This window comes from Vicia villosa, linkage group LG1 (genome assembly GCF_029867415.1).
Source record: "Vicia villosa cultivar HV-30 ecotype Madison, WI linkage group LG1, Vvil1.0, whole genome shotgun sequence".
NCBI lineage: Eukaryota > Viridiplantae > Streptophyta > Magnoliopsida > Fabales > Fabaceae > Vicia > Vicia villosa.
Window position 1 is genome coordinate 249,719,225 of NC_081180.1, and position 18,403 is coordinate 249,737,627.

General features: G+C 37.1%; 1 long non-coding RNA gene across 1 annotated transcript; it reads right to left on the bottom strand.

Moving 5' to 3' along the window:
• Positions 1-15,047: 15,047 nt before the first annotated feature.
• On the bottom strand, positions 15,048-16,242 carry LOC131645134 (uncharacterized). Its single transcript, XR_009296880.1, has 2 exons — positions 15,463-16,242; positions 15,048-15,376 (listed from the first exon to the last, which is right to left on the bottom strand). It is a non-coding gene; the product is annotated as an uncharacterized LOC131645134 (long non-coding RNA).
• Between the last annotated feature and the right edge of the window lie 2,161 nt (positions 16,243-18,403).

Sequence of the window (18,403 nt, forward strand, 5' to 3'; positions counted from 1 at the left end):
TATCACTCATGCTGACTAGAAAACAGGAAAGACTGAAGATAAAAGCTTGAGTTAGGGTGATACCTGGTTATGTGAGATTGATGAAGTAGGATGAAATGAATAAAGGCAGAGGCTTCGATAAAACACTAAAGATTTCTTCTAATAATACTTTTACAGGAGAAGAAACGAAGATGTTTTTTTGGGAAAGTAAGTGTAAGTTTGAATATCAAAGGTTACTAGAACTTCCAAATACTCAATTCATCTTATTTATAAGCAACGACAATTGAAGGGTTCAGACCAACTAAAGAAAGAAGTCACAAGATCAATAATTAAATTTCCTCCTCGTGGATACATGTCTACTTGAGTGCACTCAAGTGCCCTATAAATTGCACCGCGCCCTAGATAGTCATGTCACTGCACTTGTCAGAGGAGGGATACAACATGTTTCAATGATGAGACAATGTTTAATGCTCATGTTCCCCCATTACTTTACAACTGATTCCAAGTGTTTCAACTCCACTTCATATCAGACAACGTCCTGTAGGGTGGTCAACATCATTTAAGGCTTCCCCCAGCTCCTTCAGTGCCCGACAAAGCCTTGGGGAAACTGTTCTAAATTTGCCAAAGGCTGAAATGACTAGGCTTCACTTGATCCAAGATATAAAATCAATTCACTTGCAAAGAGCAAAGTACAATCTCTAATCTCCATTTTCACTACACTTATATTGAATCCTGAACGAATTTGGGCGCCAGAGTGCAAACCATGCAGGTCCACCCCATACCACCACAAAAAAGATCAAAGCCACCGTTCAATATCATTAGAGTTTCAACTACATTTATTTTTGATTCCCGGACGAAGCAAAAAGAATTATGAGTTTTTTCTCTTAAGTTACCAATATATAGGCCTTGTTAACCTAAAAGACCATAACGCCATCCACTTAACTAGTGGAATCTCATTTTTACTCTTTTTGCTCAAATGAGTATATTAGCGGCTCTAAACATAATTGTTATTACATTAAAGGTCTGTTTGAAACTGTTTTAGTACACTTGTTTCTCAAAACTGTTTTTAACAACACTTTTAAATCTAAAAACTAAAACTATCAAAATATATTTTGGTTTTCAATTTTATGTTTTACTTTTCAATTTTCAATTGAGGTAAGCTTAAAACTATCAAAATATATTTTGGTTTTCAATTTTATGTTTTACTTTTCAATTTTCAATTGAGGTAAGCTTAAACTATCAAAATATATTTTGGTTTTCAATTTTATGTTTTACTTTTCAATTTTCAATTGAGGTAAGCTTAAAAAAAACGGAAAGCACACTTTTTTTCATTAACGGTATTATAGTAACTAGTCAGAGACCTGTGCTGTCGCCCGGGTGCATTATTTGTAGTGTAATATTTTTATGAACAATACGAAAAATGTGAAGTAAAGAAGTTTGACCAAAATTTATTTAAAAAATGAAAATTAACAATATAAAAAAGATTTTACTAATAGGATATTAGTAGTATGAAAATTAAGTTCTAAGTTAAAATAATGATCCACAAAAAAGGTTTAAGATCAAGGGAATTTATACTTTGTAATGAGATTTAATAGTTAAATTATAATGAATTGAAACTTTAAATTGTGAAATTGTTCGATTTTGATTGTTAATTTATATTCTAATGGTTATCATTTATTTCTCATGTAATATGATAAAAAATTATGAAATCAAAATATTACGACTATATAAAGTATAATGGTAAACTTGACAAATAATGTATTTAGATACAGATGTGAATTAAAATAGATTTACCTAATCGTAAATAAATAATTACTATATAAACTCAATTATATTAAATAATAATAAAAAGCTTGTGACATTGAGAATGAAAAAAAATTGACATTTGAAAATAAGAATTTTATCTTCAAATAAAGGTAATTTGATAGTGACCCGTAAAATAAAAAATTAAAACAAATATCCTATCACTCAATGTTTTGTCAATGGCCTATGCATGAAACAATAGTTACAATTTATTTCAATCTAGTTTCGTTTCCGTAAGCATGAAAGGCATATTGGGAAACAAAAATGGACCTGTTCATAATCAAAATCATGTTTTAGATACTCTTCATCACAGCTTTCAACCATAGTAGTGAAGCTCTCAATAACATATAGGAAATCAATCTAATAAAGATTAAGCCTACACATCTGCATCTTTTAATCGGTACTATGCATGAAATAATAGTTACTACAGTATTTTAATTTTTGAATAGATAAACTTTCTATATGTATTATGATACTAAATTTTATCTGCTAAGACATTTTATCTAATGAGAACCTATCAAGCATTATAATACTGAATTTGTTATATTAGCATTATATTGGAGATTAAGTTACAATATTATAGTATTGAAATCAGTTCTACATGTAAACACCAAATTCACTCTCGTTCTTTTTGGTTGCAACCATGCCCATTCTTACGATAACATTGAAATCAAATGCCCAGAAAAAAAGATCAATGTCAAAATATTTAAAGAATGAGTAAGAATATAAAAGCATATTTTATCTTATTCACTCAAAATAATATGATGGTAATATATTTTACAAACTAAATTGAATATATCCATGAAACAACAGTAGAAAAATTGACATTCTCATTCTCATTTCCTTCACGTAACATAGAATTGAAACCTGCAGGTAATGGACAAAGTTATGCTATTGATACTTCTATAACACAGTATCTATTCCCAAGAAATTAATGAAAGCTTAAAACCAAAAAATAGAACACGTTGCTGTAGCAACCTGCCCTAAAAATTTAGCTTTTAGAGTCGCCACCTATTCTGAAGGGCGAATAGGAAACCCTACGCAGTATAGAGATCGGGGTAAGATACTATATTCAGGTCGAGGGAAGGTGTTAGGCACCCTCAATCCTTTCCTATTGGCTTTGAATCTAAGGGTCAAGTTTTATGGCTAAAAGTTAAGGTTTTATAACTAAAGAATTGAATAAGGGGAAAATTGAGATTTTAGGGAAGGGGACTCGCCTTGTTGCCAAGTGCCTACGTATATCCTTATGGAGAATCAGAGTCAACGTAGTTCGGGGCACAGGGTTGTACGCCTTAGAATTAGAATTTGATGTGTTTTTGAAATTGTTTTGAGGCTCTTCGAATTGCCTATCGCAGTTTGAATTTGATTTGAAAGGGCATTTTGAGTTGCCCAGGATAAAAATCCTGTAGTATCGTGGTTTAGTGTATTTTAGATGTTTCGGGCGTACAACCCTGATTTGGCACAATTAACCGCAATGATCAATAGGTTTGATCACCATAGTTAAGAGATTGGGGTTTTGCACCATTACCAATTCAAATCGATTGATTCGATTATCACTAATAATGAATTAACGTATTTTATTATTTTATGAATTTGTATTTTTATACTGTTACCTCTCATAACCGATTAATACGATTACAAATAATAACAAATTGATAAGGTATGCTAATCATCATAACCAATAAGATGGTTAAAACCATTTAGCAAAATAAATTTATTTGAATTTTAATTTATAGGATTTGATTAATTAAATTAATCGATTATTAACCATCGCGACCGATTAATACGGTCGAAACGAATAATAAATTAAATCCTAAGATTTCGGCTCAAAAACTCATGGGATCGGGCAAACCCTGATACCTTATATCACCGCTCTAGGTTTTTTTTTTTGTGATTTATGACTAAAATTAATTAAATAGATTAAATCGATATAATCGAAATAATCGGGAGGAACTCCTAAACCCTGATCTAATCCTAATTATATTATCAACTCAATTTAAAAAAAAAAGTCAAATTATATACACATACAAATATATTAAGTTCCAATTATTAATTATATAAATTAACATAAAACAAATAGAAAAACCTGGAGCTCAATCATATGCAGCGCCTCCCTGATGGTCCACGGTGGACCCACAAGCCCACAGGCGTCAGATCTAGATATTAATGTCATCCCGTGGCTGATAATGCGCGTGCACGGTGAACCTTCGTTGGTGAGCAGCACAGGATCGGTAAATAAGCAATTTAGTAAAATTAGTGTAGCCAGGGGGAATCGAACCCAGGCTCTTTTGTTTACCAGCGAGGTCTCTTGCCATCCATGCTGTGACGACAACCCGTTATATTTTTGATGCCAACATAATTTAAGTTAAACAAAACCAGAGAAATCAAATGATGAACATAGACCCTTGATTCCGTCTTCCCCTTTCTCATGGAACTCTTTTTTTCAGGAACACACAAAGATTATTATCAACACATATGCAGGTGTAATTGAAATAAAATTGAAAGTATTCAGTATGGATTATTGCAAAAAGCTCTGTGTCGCGGAGGATTGGATTCCGCTCAGGGAGGAACGAGAGTCGGAGAAGAATTGGCGGCCGGTGGCTGATGAGAGGCTACCGGCGGATCGCGGTGCTGCGATTCTGAAACGTGGCCGGTGATCACGCGGTGGTGCTCGGCATGAGGCGCTGTTTATCGTTGCCGATAGGGTCGGTTTACGGCAGCTTTACGTGCTGCGTGTGGGGCGGATGCAACGGTGGTTCGTCCTCTGGATCTGCAGCAGCGTGGTTGTGGTGGAGGCGTAACGATGACGCTGAGGCTCTGTGTTACAGGTGGGGATTGATCTTTATCAGTATTTGACCATTGTTGAGTTCATAGATTCATGAGATTGTTGTGTCTCCTCTTTGTATCGGTTTGGGAAAGGTGAATGAGGAAAAGAATTTCTCCGTGAAAGAGAACAATTGGACCAATATTCACGGTTGGGATTGGAACTGCCTTGTTGGTGAGTAAGAGTCTGTACGGTCTAAGGAGTGGCCAAAGTTAGTAAAAATATGTACATCAGTTAGGGAATAGGATTCTTGGTCTCCTTCTGATTTTTTCGGTCACCCCCTAATAGTGAATGTTAGTATCTATTTATAACCAAGAATTAGGTTTTTTTTCTAATGGGCCCATTGTCCAATTGATCTTTTTTCTTTTAGCCCGAATAAATTACTACCCCATTAATCCATGGTATATTATAACAATAATAGTTAAAAATAATTATAATAATCTTAATAATAATATTATTAAAACCACTACTAATTAATAATAGTTAGTTATAATAATAAAATGATTAAACTAATTATAAATAATAAACCATGTGAATAATTTGTGAGAAAGGACTAAAAAAACCTCAAGAAGACGGAATAGATGAGCTAGATGACTGAGCTCAAGCACTTTCTGATTTTAACCCCCATTTTGACTCAGGGTATCTTATAAGAACGCAGGTTTGACAATAGGAATGTCAAACCCCATGATTCTTAATTTTGATCCTTGATGAGTTAAAAGACATGAGTTGACCGGGCAAATTTTGGGGTATGACAGCTGCCCCTGTTCAATCTTCTTAAACCTGAAGAATCAGATAGGCACGTCTGCCTATCGTGATCTAAAGGTAGAAGATGATTGGACACTGAAATGCCCTACAATTTGCATGGGAAGAGATCCCGTAGGAGATGGGCTTATAGATGCCATCCAGGGTAAACACCCTTTTTCAAAGTGTGAAGCAGATGCTTTCTGGAAGGAACCACTGTGTTTTGATTGTAGCATGGCCTGAAAAGGCAACCTGAATATTATGCAATGGTATGATGCATGCGATGTATGATGCAGTAAGCTTCTCAAAATAAATGAGAGCGGTGTTTGTATATGCATTATGTATGAATGAGGTATGTTAGTTGAATGATGCGTGATTGTTAGTTCTGTCAATCGAAGTATGTTAGTAATTCTGAAAAGAAAGATAGCACCTTTGATTGTTTGTTGAAGTTTTGGAGAATATCACTACCGAGGGACTAACGCGATAAACCCAGTTGAGGAATCGTTTGAAAAATCTTGTATGCCTGGAAAAGCTCCTAGAAAGGATGGAATACGTCTTGAAGAAGACTGCCTGGAAAGGTTCCTGAAAAGGAATAGCGAGGACCTTCTGTTGGTTGTGTAATTGGCTTGCTATGGTCAGCAAGCTTCCGCAGTTTGTGAACCCCTACTTACTATAGTTCTGGTAAGTTTTCGCAGTTTGTGAACCCTTACTTACCATAGTTCTGGTAAGTCTTCGTAGTTTGCGAACCCCTCACTTACTATAGTGCTGGTAAGCTACTCGTAGTTTGTGAACTTCTCACTTACCATAGTGCTGGTAAGCTACTCGCAGTTTGTGAACCTCTCACTTACCATAGTGCTGGTAAGCTACTCGCAGTTTGTGAACTTCTCACTTACCATAGTGCTGGTAAGCTACTCGCAGTTTGTGAACCTCTCACTTACCATAGTGCTGGTAAGCTACTCGCAGTTTGTGAACTTCTCACTTACCATAGTGCTGGTAAGCTACTCGCAGTTTGTGAACTTCTCACTTACCATAGTTCTGGCAAGCTACGTCGCAGTTTGTACCTCTCACTTACCATAGTTCTGGCAAGTTACATCGCAGTTTGGACCCCAATAGGATTGCTTGCTATAGTTCTAGCAAGTTCACCTGCACCAATAGGATCATCTGTCCTAGTTCGGACAATTCACCTGCACCAAAGGAATTACCTGCCATAGTTCTGACAAGCGTACCTGCATAAGAGTGATCGCCTGCTATAGTTCTAGCAAACTTACCTGCATGGAAAAGATTCACCTGTTCGGAGACTCACGACTCGAGGGTCGGAGAAAATACACCAATCACAACATGAGGGTTGGAAACTAGGCTTTTGTAGTATGATTTGAATTTTGATGTAACAGTGAGACGGGAACTGATTACCAGACGGGAACTGGGTTTAATGATGGTTTGGACTGCCAATAGAAATTGGGCTTTTTGTGATGTGTAAATGCACTGGATGATATGCGTATGCTAATGCGTATGTATGTATGCTAATGATGATGCAATCCTGAGATTTTATCTCCTTAAACCAATTGAGCTTGTTTACTCCATGCTTGCACCTATACCCTGACTATGCTTATGCTGGCTTTGTAATGTTTATGTATATGGATAATGCTTATGCATATGTGTATTTTTGGTTGACGTAATGAGTGGAACGAAGTAATGTCTTTTGTAAGATTACCTGAAAAGGCTTTTTTTTTAATGGATGTGAACATTTGTCTCAGAGAAGACTACCTGAAAAGGTTCTTAGAGTAGATAGAAATTTGTCTTGAAAAAAGACCACCTGAAAAAGTTCTTAGCAAGGAATGGAGAATGTCTTTAAAGACGACTACCTGAAAAGGTTCTCAGCAAGGGTTGAAATTGTCTTAAAGAAGACTGCCTACAAAGGTTCGTAGAGCGTCTTTAAAGAAGACCACCTGAAGAGATTGAAAGATGTCTAAAGAGACTACCTAAAAAGGTTCGTAGAATGTCTTAAAGTAGACCACTTGAAAAAAGGAAGACAAATTGTCTTGAGAAAGACTGCCTAAAAAAGGTACTTAAAATTTCCTGAAGAGGACTACCTGAAAAGGTACTTAGGACAAGAATGTTTCGAAGAAGACTACCTAAAAAGGTGCTTAGACGCAAAATGTCTTGAAGAAGACTACCTCAAAAGGTGCTTGGAAAAAGAAACGTCTTAAAAGATTACCTGAAAAGGATCTTAAAGAAAGAATGTCCTGAAGAGGACTACTTAAAAAGGTTTTTTGGAAATGGTGATCATTCGTCGTGAGATTTGTCTTAAAGAAGACTACCCGAAAAGGTATGGTGTAATGTATCAACCCATGTATGCAATGCATGATTTATGTATTTGCATGACGCCCTAATGATAGGTTGTTAATAACCAAAGCGTATATAGCTCGCTGGAGTTGTAGGTTTGTTTGATAAGGTGGGGTGTGATGCTAGCGCGATTCCCCGATACATGTTTTTGAACTTTGATGATCGGAGTTAGGAGAAATATTTGTTCGAAGTTGTAAAGTGCGAGAACGCCTTTTCCTTTTGTTGTGTGTCTTGCCCCAGTTTGATTTCCATTGCCCCAGTATTTTCATGGAGAAAGATGCTTATGAAGGAAGTGCCCCAGGGAATAGCCTTGTCATATGCTTAGATGTTTAGATTGAAGGGTGTGCCCCTGATCTCCAGGTCATGGAAGGTTATCCATAGTGTTCTATCTTTTGAATTTGAATTCTTCCCATGTCTGACATGCCCCTGTTTGAGATTGCTTTGAGATGTGCCCCAAGTCGATTGAACCTTAGGAAGACTGCCCCTAGTTGATAGGATGTTCGATTGTATGCCCCTGTGCTCCTTGAAATTTTTTGCCCCTGTTTAGGAGAACCCCCTAGATGTGGTTCCCCCGACTCCAGGGTCTTTATTAGAAATGATCACCTTTGATTAACCCATTTCGAGATTTCCTCGATGCTAAGTGTATACTCGTAGATGGTGTTGTACTTTTTGAGAAGTAGCTCCAATGGAATGCGTATGCAAGTTTTGAAATCGAAGTCCGTTATGAATTAGGACTGGATGGTTTTGAAAAGAATGCTTGAAGAAGCATAGTGATTAGAAGTAGTTTTAACAAACATAGGAGTCAGTATAACAAATCCTGCTTAACATGCTTTCATGGTTAACCTTGCCTCAATTAGGACTTTTAAATGTTGTAACTTGGCCTGGTTCATGTTTTAAGAAACAATGGATATAAGGCTCAAAATTTTATTTATCCCACCCCTTTCTCCTTGATGTTCTCCAGATCCTAAAAATTCGCCTAATCCAATGGATATGCTTTGTTTGCAAGAGAATCATTTTAGTTTCGATATTGAGCAGAAGCCTTAGTAGAGATCCAAGCATTGATGTGAAGCTTTGATGGTTTAGCAGTCACAAGATTATCCTTTGTATTTCGCCTTTGTTTTTATCCCTTATTTTTGCATGAGCTAATTCTTTTGAATTTGACCCATCGGGATGCCCCAATTTTGCCTAAGTCTTTTTGTTTCCTTTTATGGAATTTTCATTTTGACTTAGCGGGCGTTTTTTATTCTTGAAAGCTCCTTTTGAGATTAATTCTTGGATATTGAATGTTGTGACTGCCATGCCGATTTCGATTTGTAAGCTTCGCCTTTGATACTTCCTCGATCTTGAGTGATGTAATGAGGAAGAAGATTGTTGTGAATGTTATCTCCATTACTTCCTCAATCTTTGATGAATGCGAGGAAGAGGATATGCTTGAACCTTTGCTTTGCTTGATCCTTTGCTTGGATTGAGTGATTCTCTTGACAACCAAAATACACCATTGAATTAATTGAAATCTACCCTGCCCCTGGTTGAAATCAAGGTTTATTTAAAAAGTAGAAGAAAACTCCAACTCCCGGCTCGAGGGGGTGACGAGGGATTAACATCCTTATATCTCCACTGTTTGGGAATGGAAACAATGCCTGTACATCCTCGGCTCGGTCTTACCTTGAAAGCATATATTTAGCTGGACTTAGTTTTTGTATTCGTCATTCTCCCTCAAGTTTGTTAATAACCCTAAAAATAGAAGTGTGTGACTGGAAAGTCATGGTAGTGAGTGAATGAATTGACTCCAAAACCTGCATGGTTGTCCCATTAGAATTACTAATCCGAAGGTACAACTTTTATCTTGGGTAACACTTAGCGGTCGTAAGGGTTGAAATTGTGAGCACGATAAACACCTATTGATCCTAGGGATAATCTGCTTTGTAGATCCACTGATCTTGTTTTACTCCTTAGCTCTTTAGAATTGTAGAAGTAAAAGGGTAACCTCGAATTCTTCTTTGGACATGTCAAACCTGTAGAGAATAAACCGTCAGCGGTGGGTTTTCGTCATATCGGAACTTCATGAGCTTCCTTTGACTGAACCTCTTTTGCTTTTTCTCAGGATAGTATCACACCATTTGCAACCTTCAGCGTTTGTAAATTAATGAAGAAAATTTATGACCCTTTCTCCCTTGGCGTGGAGTTAACACAGGTCGCCTTCCCTTCATAGTAGTCATGCATCTTTGTTCAGGATTTTGCCCCAGTTGGACTAATCCTTGCCCCCAGGTTATCGTAGAGCGTCCGTGTAAGTTTGTTATGTTCGTAGATGAACCCCCTATGATTAGATACATCTTGAGTGTGTCTATGAGGGAACTCTTTGTTGAACTAATCCTTGCTCGATGACAACCTTTATTGTATTTATAATTCTGTTATGACAAGGCATGGACATGCGGCTAGCATGGTGAAAGACATCCTCTTTTCTTTAGCAAGACTAAGATCTTTTATTCTCCTTGCTCCATAGTCTACGATCCTTTGATTTTTTTTGAAGTTTCGGGAAACCGGCTAGCATGGTAAGTGTGGATGCGGGCGAAGATGCGAATGTAAATGCATGAATGCATGAAAATGCAAATGTACGCGTACGCGAGAGACTCCTTATATTGTAACTCCGTGTATGCAATGCAGACGAGTGACATGTAATCCTAGGGATAGCCTTAGAGGCGACATTAGACCCTCTTGGAATCTTTGCAGGATAAATGTTATGACACGCCAATGGAAATCCTTTGGATTCGAGAGTATGCAGAAGATAGCGGCTAGTGACCGTTCAAGATAGTCACTAAATCTCATGGCCATCGAGAGGCCAATCAACGTGTACCAATGAATTTGTCCCTCGTGGGAAGGTTCTCTATGCGGAACACAACCTATCTAAGGACGATATGGACGAAGAGAAATCCCTACAGACTAGGGATGTGATGTGTAAATGGAAATCCAAACCCTACAAGTTAGAGGGTGCGCGGGAATAAGCATGGAGTGACCGTTCAGGACAGTCACTAGATTTCATAGCCATCGAGAAGCCAATCGAACGCATGCTAATGAAGTTGTCCTTCGGGGAAGGGCGCGTCGTTGTGAAAACGCACGAGTGTGAAAGAAAATCCCTATAGGCTAGGGAGTGCGTAGGAGTAAGCACGGGGTGACCGTTCAAGACAGTCACTAGATCGCATGGCCATCGAGAGGCCAATTGACGTGCGTTAATGGAAATGTCCTTCGTGGAAAAGACATGGTCTTTAGAAATTAGAATCCCTACAGGCTAGGGACCACGTAGGGATACCTGCAAAATCGAAACGCATAGATATCCAAAGCAAATAAATTGCAAACATATAATAAGCACAAGAGCACGAAAGTCCTAGGTTCATAGGTTCGACGTAGGGGGCTCTAGGGAGCCAACATTTTTATGGGGGGTTCTAGAATGTCTCATGGGGTCGTTCGTAGCCTCCGAGACTTTTTGTCTCTTCGGATTTTAGAACAACTCATTTTATCCATGAGGTTCGAATTTTTGGGGTAGGTTCCCGGAGAGATCAGCTAAGTATCCAGTCCAGCCCTCCACAAAGTCAAGCTTCGTTTCGGACCTTTCCAAATACCTAACCCACTCCGAGTGGAGTTATCAGTGAGACTCGTAAGGCGATTCATGTCCCCTTTTGGTCTCAAAGTTAACTCCCACACTTAGGTTTAACAACAATATATATCCCAGAAAATACAGTAAAACAAATAATAATTAAATAAGCATTTAAAGATTACTGTTAGTAAAACCGTAAATAAATAAATAAATTAAATTAAATTTAAATACTCATAAGAACCTGATCCCCAAATTGCCATTTGCAGCTCCAAAACGCAGTACAACAATAAATATTAACGTAGACAAATATTCATTTAAATTGTTGTAAATAATGATTATGAGCGGGAATTGTAAATAAATAAATAATTAAAAAGAATTAAATATTTAAAAAATGAGAACCTAAATCCTAATCCAAACCCTAATTTTGGCAAAAATTTTCCAAACCCTAAAAAAAGTTTGCCAAAAACCTAAATAGTTTGCCAAAACCCTAAACTCTGCCAAAACCTATAGGAGCATAGTAATTTACAGTTTTGCTATCACTAATTCCCCAGCAGAGTCGCCAGCTGTAGCAACCTGCCCTAAAAATTTAGCTTTTAGAGTCGCCACCTATTCTGAAGGGCGAATAGGAAACCCTACGCAGTATAGAGATCGGGGTAAGATACTATATTCAGGTCGAGGGAAGGTGTTAGGCACCCTCAACCCTTTCCTATTGGCTTTGAATCTAAGGGTCAAGTTTTATGGCTAAAAGTTAAGGTTTTATAACTAAAGAATTGAATAAGGGGAAAATTGAGATTTTAGGGAAGGGGGCTCGCCTTGTTGCCAAGTGCCTACGTATCTCCTTATGGAGAATCAGAGTCAACGTAGTTCGGGGCACAGGGTTGTACGCCTTAGAATTAGAATTTGATGTGTTTTTGAAATTGTTTTGAGGCTCTTCGAATTGCCTATCGCAGTTTGAATTTGATTTGAAAGGGCATTTTGAGTTGCCCAGGATAAAAATCCTGTAGTATCGTGGTTTAGTGTATTTTAGATGTTTCGGGCGTACAACCCTGATTTGGCACAATTAACCGCAATGATCAATAGGTTTGATCACCATAGTTAAGAGATTGGGGTTTTGCACCATTACCAATTCAAATCGATTGATTCGATTATCACTAATAATGAATTAACGTATTTTATTATTTTATGAATTTGTATTTTTATACTGTTACCTCTCATAACCGATTAATACGATTACAAATAATAACAAATTGATAAGGTATGCTAATCATCATAACCAATAAGATGGTTAAAACCATTTAGCAAAATAAATTTATTTGAATTTTAATTTATAGGATTTGATTAATTAAATTAATCGATTATTAACCATCGCGACCGATTAATACGGTCGAAACGAATAATAAATTAAATCCTAAGATTTCGGCTCAAAAACTCATGGGATCGGGCAAACCCTGATACCTTATATCACCGCTCTAGGTTTTTTTTTTGTGATTTATGACTAAAATTAATTAAATAGATTAAATCGATATAATCGAAATAATCGGGAGGAACTCCTAAACCCTGATCTAATCCTAATTATATTATCAACTCAATTTAAAAAAAAAAGTCAAATTATATACACATACAAATATATTAAGTTCCAATTATTAATTATATAAATTAACATAAAACAAATAGAAAAAACTGGGGCTCAATCATATGCAGCGCCTCCCTGATGGTCCACGGTGGACCCACAAGCCCACAGGCGTCAGATCTAGATATTAATGTCATCCCGTGGCTGATAATGCGCGTGCACGGTGAACCTTCGTTGGTGAGCAGCACAGGATCGGTAAATAAGCAATTTAGTAAAATTAGTGTAGCCAGGGGGAATCGAACCCAGGCTCTTTTGTTTACCAGCGAGGTCTCTTGCCATCCATGCTGTGACGACAACCCGTTATATTTTTGATGCCAACATAATTTAAGTTAAACAAAACCAGAGAAATCAAATGATGAACATAGACCCTTGATTCCGTCTTCCCCTTTCTCATGGAACTCTTTTTTTCAGGAACACACAAAGATTATTATCAACACATATGCAGGTGTAATTGAAATAAAATTGAAAGTATTCAGTATGGATTATTGCAAAAAGCTCTGTGTCGCGGAGGATTGGATTCCGCTCAGGGAGGAACGAGAGTCGGAGAAGAATTGGCGGCCGGTGGCTGATGAGAGGTTACCGGCGGATCGCGGTGCTGCGATTCTGAAACGTGGCCGGTGATCACGCGGTGGTGCTCGGCATGAGGCGCTGTTTATCGTTGCCGATAGGGTCGGTTTACGGCAGCTTTACGTGCTGCGTGTGGGGCGGATGCAACGGTGGTTCGTCCTCTGGATCTGCAGCAGCGTGGTTGTGGTGGAGGCGTAACGATGACGCTGAGGCTCTGTGTTACAGGTGGGGATTGATCTTTATCAGTATTTGACCATTGTTGAGTTCATAGATTCATGAGATTGTTGTGTCTCCTCTTTGTATCGGTTTGGGAAAGGTGAATGAGGAAAAGAATTTCTCCGTGAAAGAGAACAATTGGACCAATATTCACGGTTGGGATTGGAACTGCCTTGTTGGTGAGTAAGAGTCTGTACGGTCTAAGGAGTGGCCAAAGTTAGTAAAAATATGTACATCAGTTAGGGAATAGGATTCTTGGTCTCCTTCTGATTTTTTCGGTCACCCCCTAATAGTGAATGTTAGTATCTATTTATAACCAAGAATTAGGTTTTTTTTTAATGGGCCCATTGTCCAATTGATCTTTTTTCTTTTAGCCCGAATAAATTACTACCCCATTAATCCATGGTATATTATAACAATAATAGTTAAAAATAATAATCTTAATAATAATATTATTAAAACCACTACTAATTAATAATAGTTAGTTATAATAATAAAATGATTAAACTAATTATAAATAATAAACCATGTGAATAATTTGTGAGAAAGGACTAAAAAAACCTCAAGAAGACGGAATAGATGAGCTAGATGACTGAGCTCAAGCACTTTCTGATTTTAACCCCCATTTTGACTCAGGGTATCTTATAAGAACGCAGGTTTGACAATAGGAATGTCAAACCCCATGATTCTTAATTTTGATCCTTGATGAGTTAAAAGACATGAGTTGACCGGGCAAATTTTGGGGTATGACAGTTGAGAAATGGATCAGTAAAATAGTCAACTTAGGTAATCACACTTGTAATTTTAGTTTTACATATTCATGTTATAGAAAAAAATTTAAAAAGGTGAAAGGTGTGCTATGGCTAGCCAAGTTTGATTTTATAAATAACTAAAGACTCATTCTTATCGTTTGTACTATAATTATGACACTTCAACTATTTGTCCCAAAACCTAAATTATTAGTATGAATAAGAGTCTTTAGTAAAAAATCTGCATCATGCATCATAGTGAGCATTTAAGTATTAAAAAAACAGAGACTTACTTCAGTGGATTAGTCAATAATCTTTGCCCAATTGTCACAAAACTGGTTTCCTAATTGGACATAAACCATGCAAGCGATGAAACACTGCAAGGAACATTAGATAGATAAAGATTAACATAGTTTGTTAGTAGATTTTAGATTATATCATAAATGATACCAGAGAACAATGAAAAATTGGATATCCAATAGATCATACATGCCATTCCCACCAGTTATTGGTTTCAAATTGATAACTCTTATTTCTCAACTTAGAAACCCAAACTATAGTAAGCCGTTGATGAAAAGTGTTATTGACGACGAAGGGCCAAAATTCCGTAATAAAGCCCAATATATGGCACCTCTATATTGGTATACATAAATCAAGTATTCATTCAATTGTTCATTAGATTTCGAATAGGAACCAGAAAGAACAAATCAGATGTACATCCCCGACAAAATGAGACAAGAACAAAAGTGCCTCTGTCAAATTATCTATAATCGAGAGAGGAAAATAAGTAAACTCTAGAACAGACAGGGCAAGTAAACCTGAACAGATAGGGCATGGAAGGAAAAAAAAGATTATACTTGTAACATGTAGCTTGCAGTTGGATCATCAGTATCCAGTTGAGATTGTTGTGGTGACATCAAGACATCCATGACCTAGTCAATGAAGAATGAAAATCATACATTAGCACACAAAATGTGAACAACAATAAGATTGTATGAAATAATATATAAAATCATACATTGGCAACCTAAAGTATTTTGCCTTTCTCTTCTAGGATAATGAACTGCAAATTGCATATTCTTCTTTCCCCATTGGCAGGAGAAAAAAACCGTGTCACCTTGAATACATCGAGAAAGTTTGTCATTAATCATTGTTAACTTGAAACTGGGTTGTCAATCGTGCAGCTAGTGCAGAATTGCGGTGTAATCCAATCACCGGTGTATGGCATTTTATGGTGGCAGCTGTTGCAACCACAATCGAGATGTAATCGCATCATTACGCATCAGTGGAACTAAATATCTAACATAGTTAGAAACATTTATGCATAACCTGACAAACAGGCTAACATATGCCAGTCAGTCCCAAGCCCCGCCCTGCTACAAGCCTACAACAGATTATTAGAAATATCTATAAATAGATCTAACTCAATTGTAATGATTCAATAAATCAATAACATAATTTTTCATAGATTCCAAGAGAATCGTGAACAATATTAATCCTTCCAACATGGTATCAAGATTCATATATCGTCTCAAGATTCATATGCAGTGCTCGTAGCCATGCCACCACTGGTGTCGTCGATGACACTGCCCTCATTCTCTTTGCATACATAGTTTTTTTTAAGACACCTGACTCTAAAAACTATCTCATTTGGTGTTAGTAGATCTAGCTAATGATCAAAGCTCACAAGTTTCATCACTATCTTGTTAACCGGATGAATCATGTCAAATTCACAACAATAACAGGTAAATATTGTTGAACAAAAGAAGAAAATGGAATAATGAATAAAATACACATTAAATATTGTTCTCAATTTATTTCGGCCGCACATCCTTTACCCATGGTTGACTTCTTCATCTCTTTCAATGTTGCTCATCTGAAATGCATAGTTCTAAATCTCTAGATAAAAAAATCTACACAGCAAAGAACCATAAAAATCCACTAAAACAGCTAAGAAATTAAAAAGAGAAAGAAAAGGAGAAATTGGAAAAGGAAGCTTAAATAAAATACTTAATGAAATCAAATAAAGTCTTAAACTTCTCTATCCCTTCATTTTCTATTGAGATTTGTAGATCAATCTTTATAAAGGAAGAGAAAAAGGATCTTAAATCAATGTATATATCCCTTCATTTTCTTACCTGGTAAAAACATGAAAGGGAGGATATGAATGCAGTTCACCACTTTTATCCTTAAAGATGATGTCTGTTTCTTGTTTTTTACATACACCGCCTTTAAAATGCAAATGTTTTTTTCTTCACCCGAGTTGAGCTTTTGAAAATTAATTGATTTGTGATAGCTTTGTTTATGAATGATATTGTTCTTCCATGTTTCTAGATTTGAATCAGAATAAAGAGATAGAGAGAGAAGTTTGGGGTTTATTATTATTTTTTTTTTTATGATTTAAGGGTTTCAGGAAAGAGAGAGTTGAGCTCTCAAATATGTCTGCCCGCTCCGTTTTTTCGCAGGCTTTTGCAAGGCGGACCTAAACGGGGTGGACATGTCCGTTTGCCACCCCTAACCTCACCCCACTACTTCTCAAAACTTTACACAAATGTTAATAGAAATCAAGAAATTAATCATGCATTAAAAATTGTTTTCTTTGTTATATATTGGCTTTGAAATTTTTTTAAATAAAAAATTATGTTAACTTTTTAATATAGAAATATTTAAAATTGATTTTGTTGTTAATTACTTATTTTGATAGATTATTTGAAAATTATTTTAAAAATTGTTAAAAAATAATCATAAAATTTATCATATGATGTTTCAGGTTATGATCTCATTGTTATATATATATATATATATATATATATATATATATATATATATATATATATATATATATATATATATATATATATATATATATATATATATGATCTTCCCAGTTAATCAAAATCAGAAAGTGGGTCAGTATGATCTGGGTCAGTATGATCTTCCCAGTTAATCAAAATCTGAAAGTGGGTCAGTGGTTTCGAGCACAATGTTATTGTTGAGGGGAGAGGGTGTACCTGCAAGCACTTTGACGATCAAGTCAGTAGGAGCACAAATACGTTTTAGTGTTTCAAGGGTCTGAAATTGTGTTACCTGACCCTATCGAATGAGAGGGTTTATATAATGCCCCCAGCGCTTGGCCATTGGTCCACGTTTTGGGTCAGATCGAGAATTTAGGCCCAAAATGCGTGACTGCCAAGATTCTAGGAGTAAACTTTGGAATCCTGGGAGGCTGCCCGAATGTAGCCGTTGGTTGGGCAGAGGGACGTTCCTGGTCGATAGGGATGCTTAACGAGCAAGAGTTGGTATTCTCTTCGACGGGGAGCAGGACACATGTCTTGATGGTGGCGCTGAGGTTGATCTGGTCGAGCATAGCAAAGGTGAGCTATGCTCGACATGAAGGGGAGTGAGTTCGACCGTAGGGCAGGGGAGATGACGTTATGACTGCCCTTAGGTGATCGAGCCAAGGATATTGGGTTTTCCTGGGATTAGAAGTGGATTGGGCCATGCTTAGCCATTGGGCCAGTCCAGAACAAGAGCTCCCCAAGTCGTTGCTCCGAGCATGAGAGTGATGACTTAAGAGTAAGCCTTGATCCGAGAGAATAGACGGAGATAGTTCCCGTTTTCTAAAGAGATGGTTTGTTTCAGCCGCCCGAGGAGGGGAGGCAGTCGAGGAGACTAAGCATTGTCGAGGAGATGAACAACTGAGGGAAAACGAAGGGGTGACATTGCGTGCGTGCGTTAAGCCACGTGCTCCCATAAATGCATAATGATGACTAGGCTATGCTAGGTGCGTGCTCGGGCACGCACTGAGAGGGACCTCTATAAATACGAGGGAACTCAGTCATTTGTCACTTTTCGCTTCTCTCCCTTCTCAAGCACTTTGCTCGATGCTGCTTTCGCCATTAACCACCGCGTGACGCTCCAACCATCGTCAATCTCCTTCCGACCACGTAAGTGTTCCT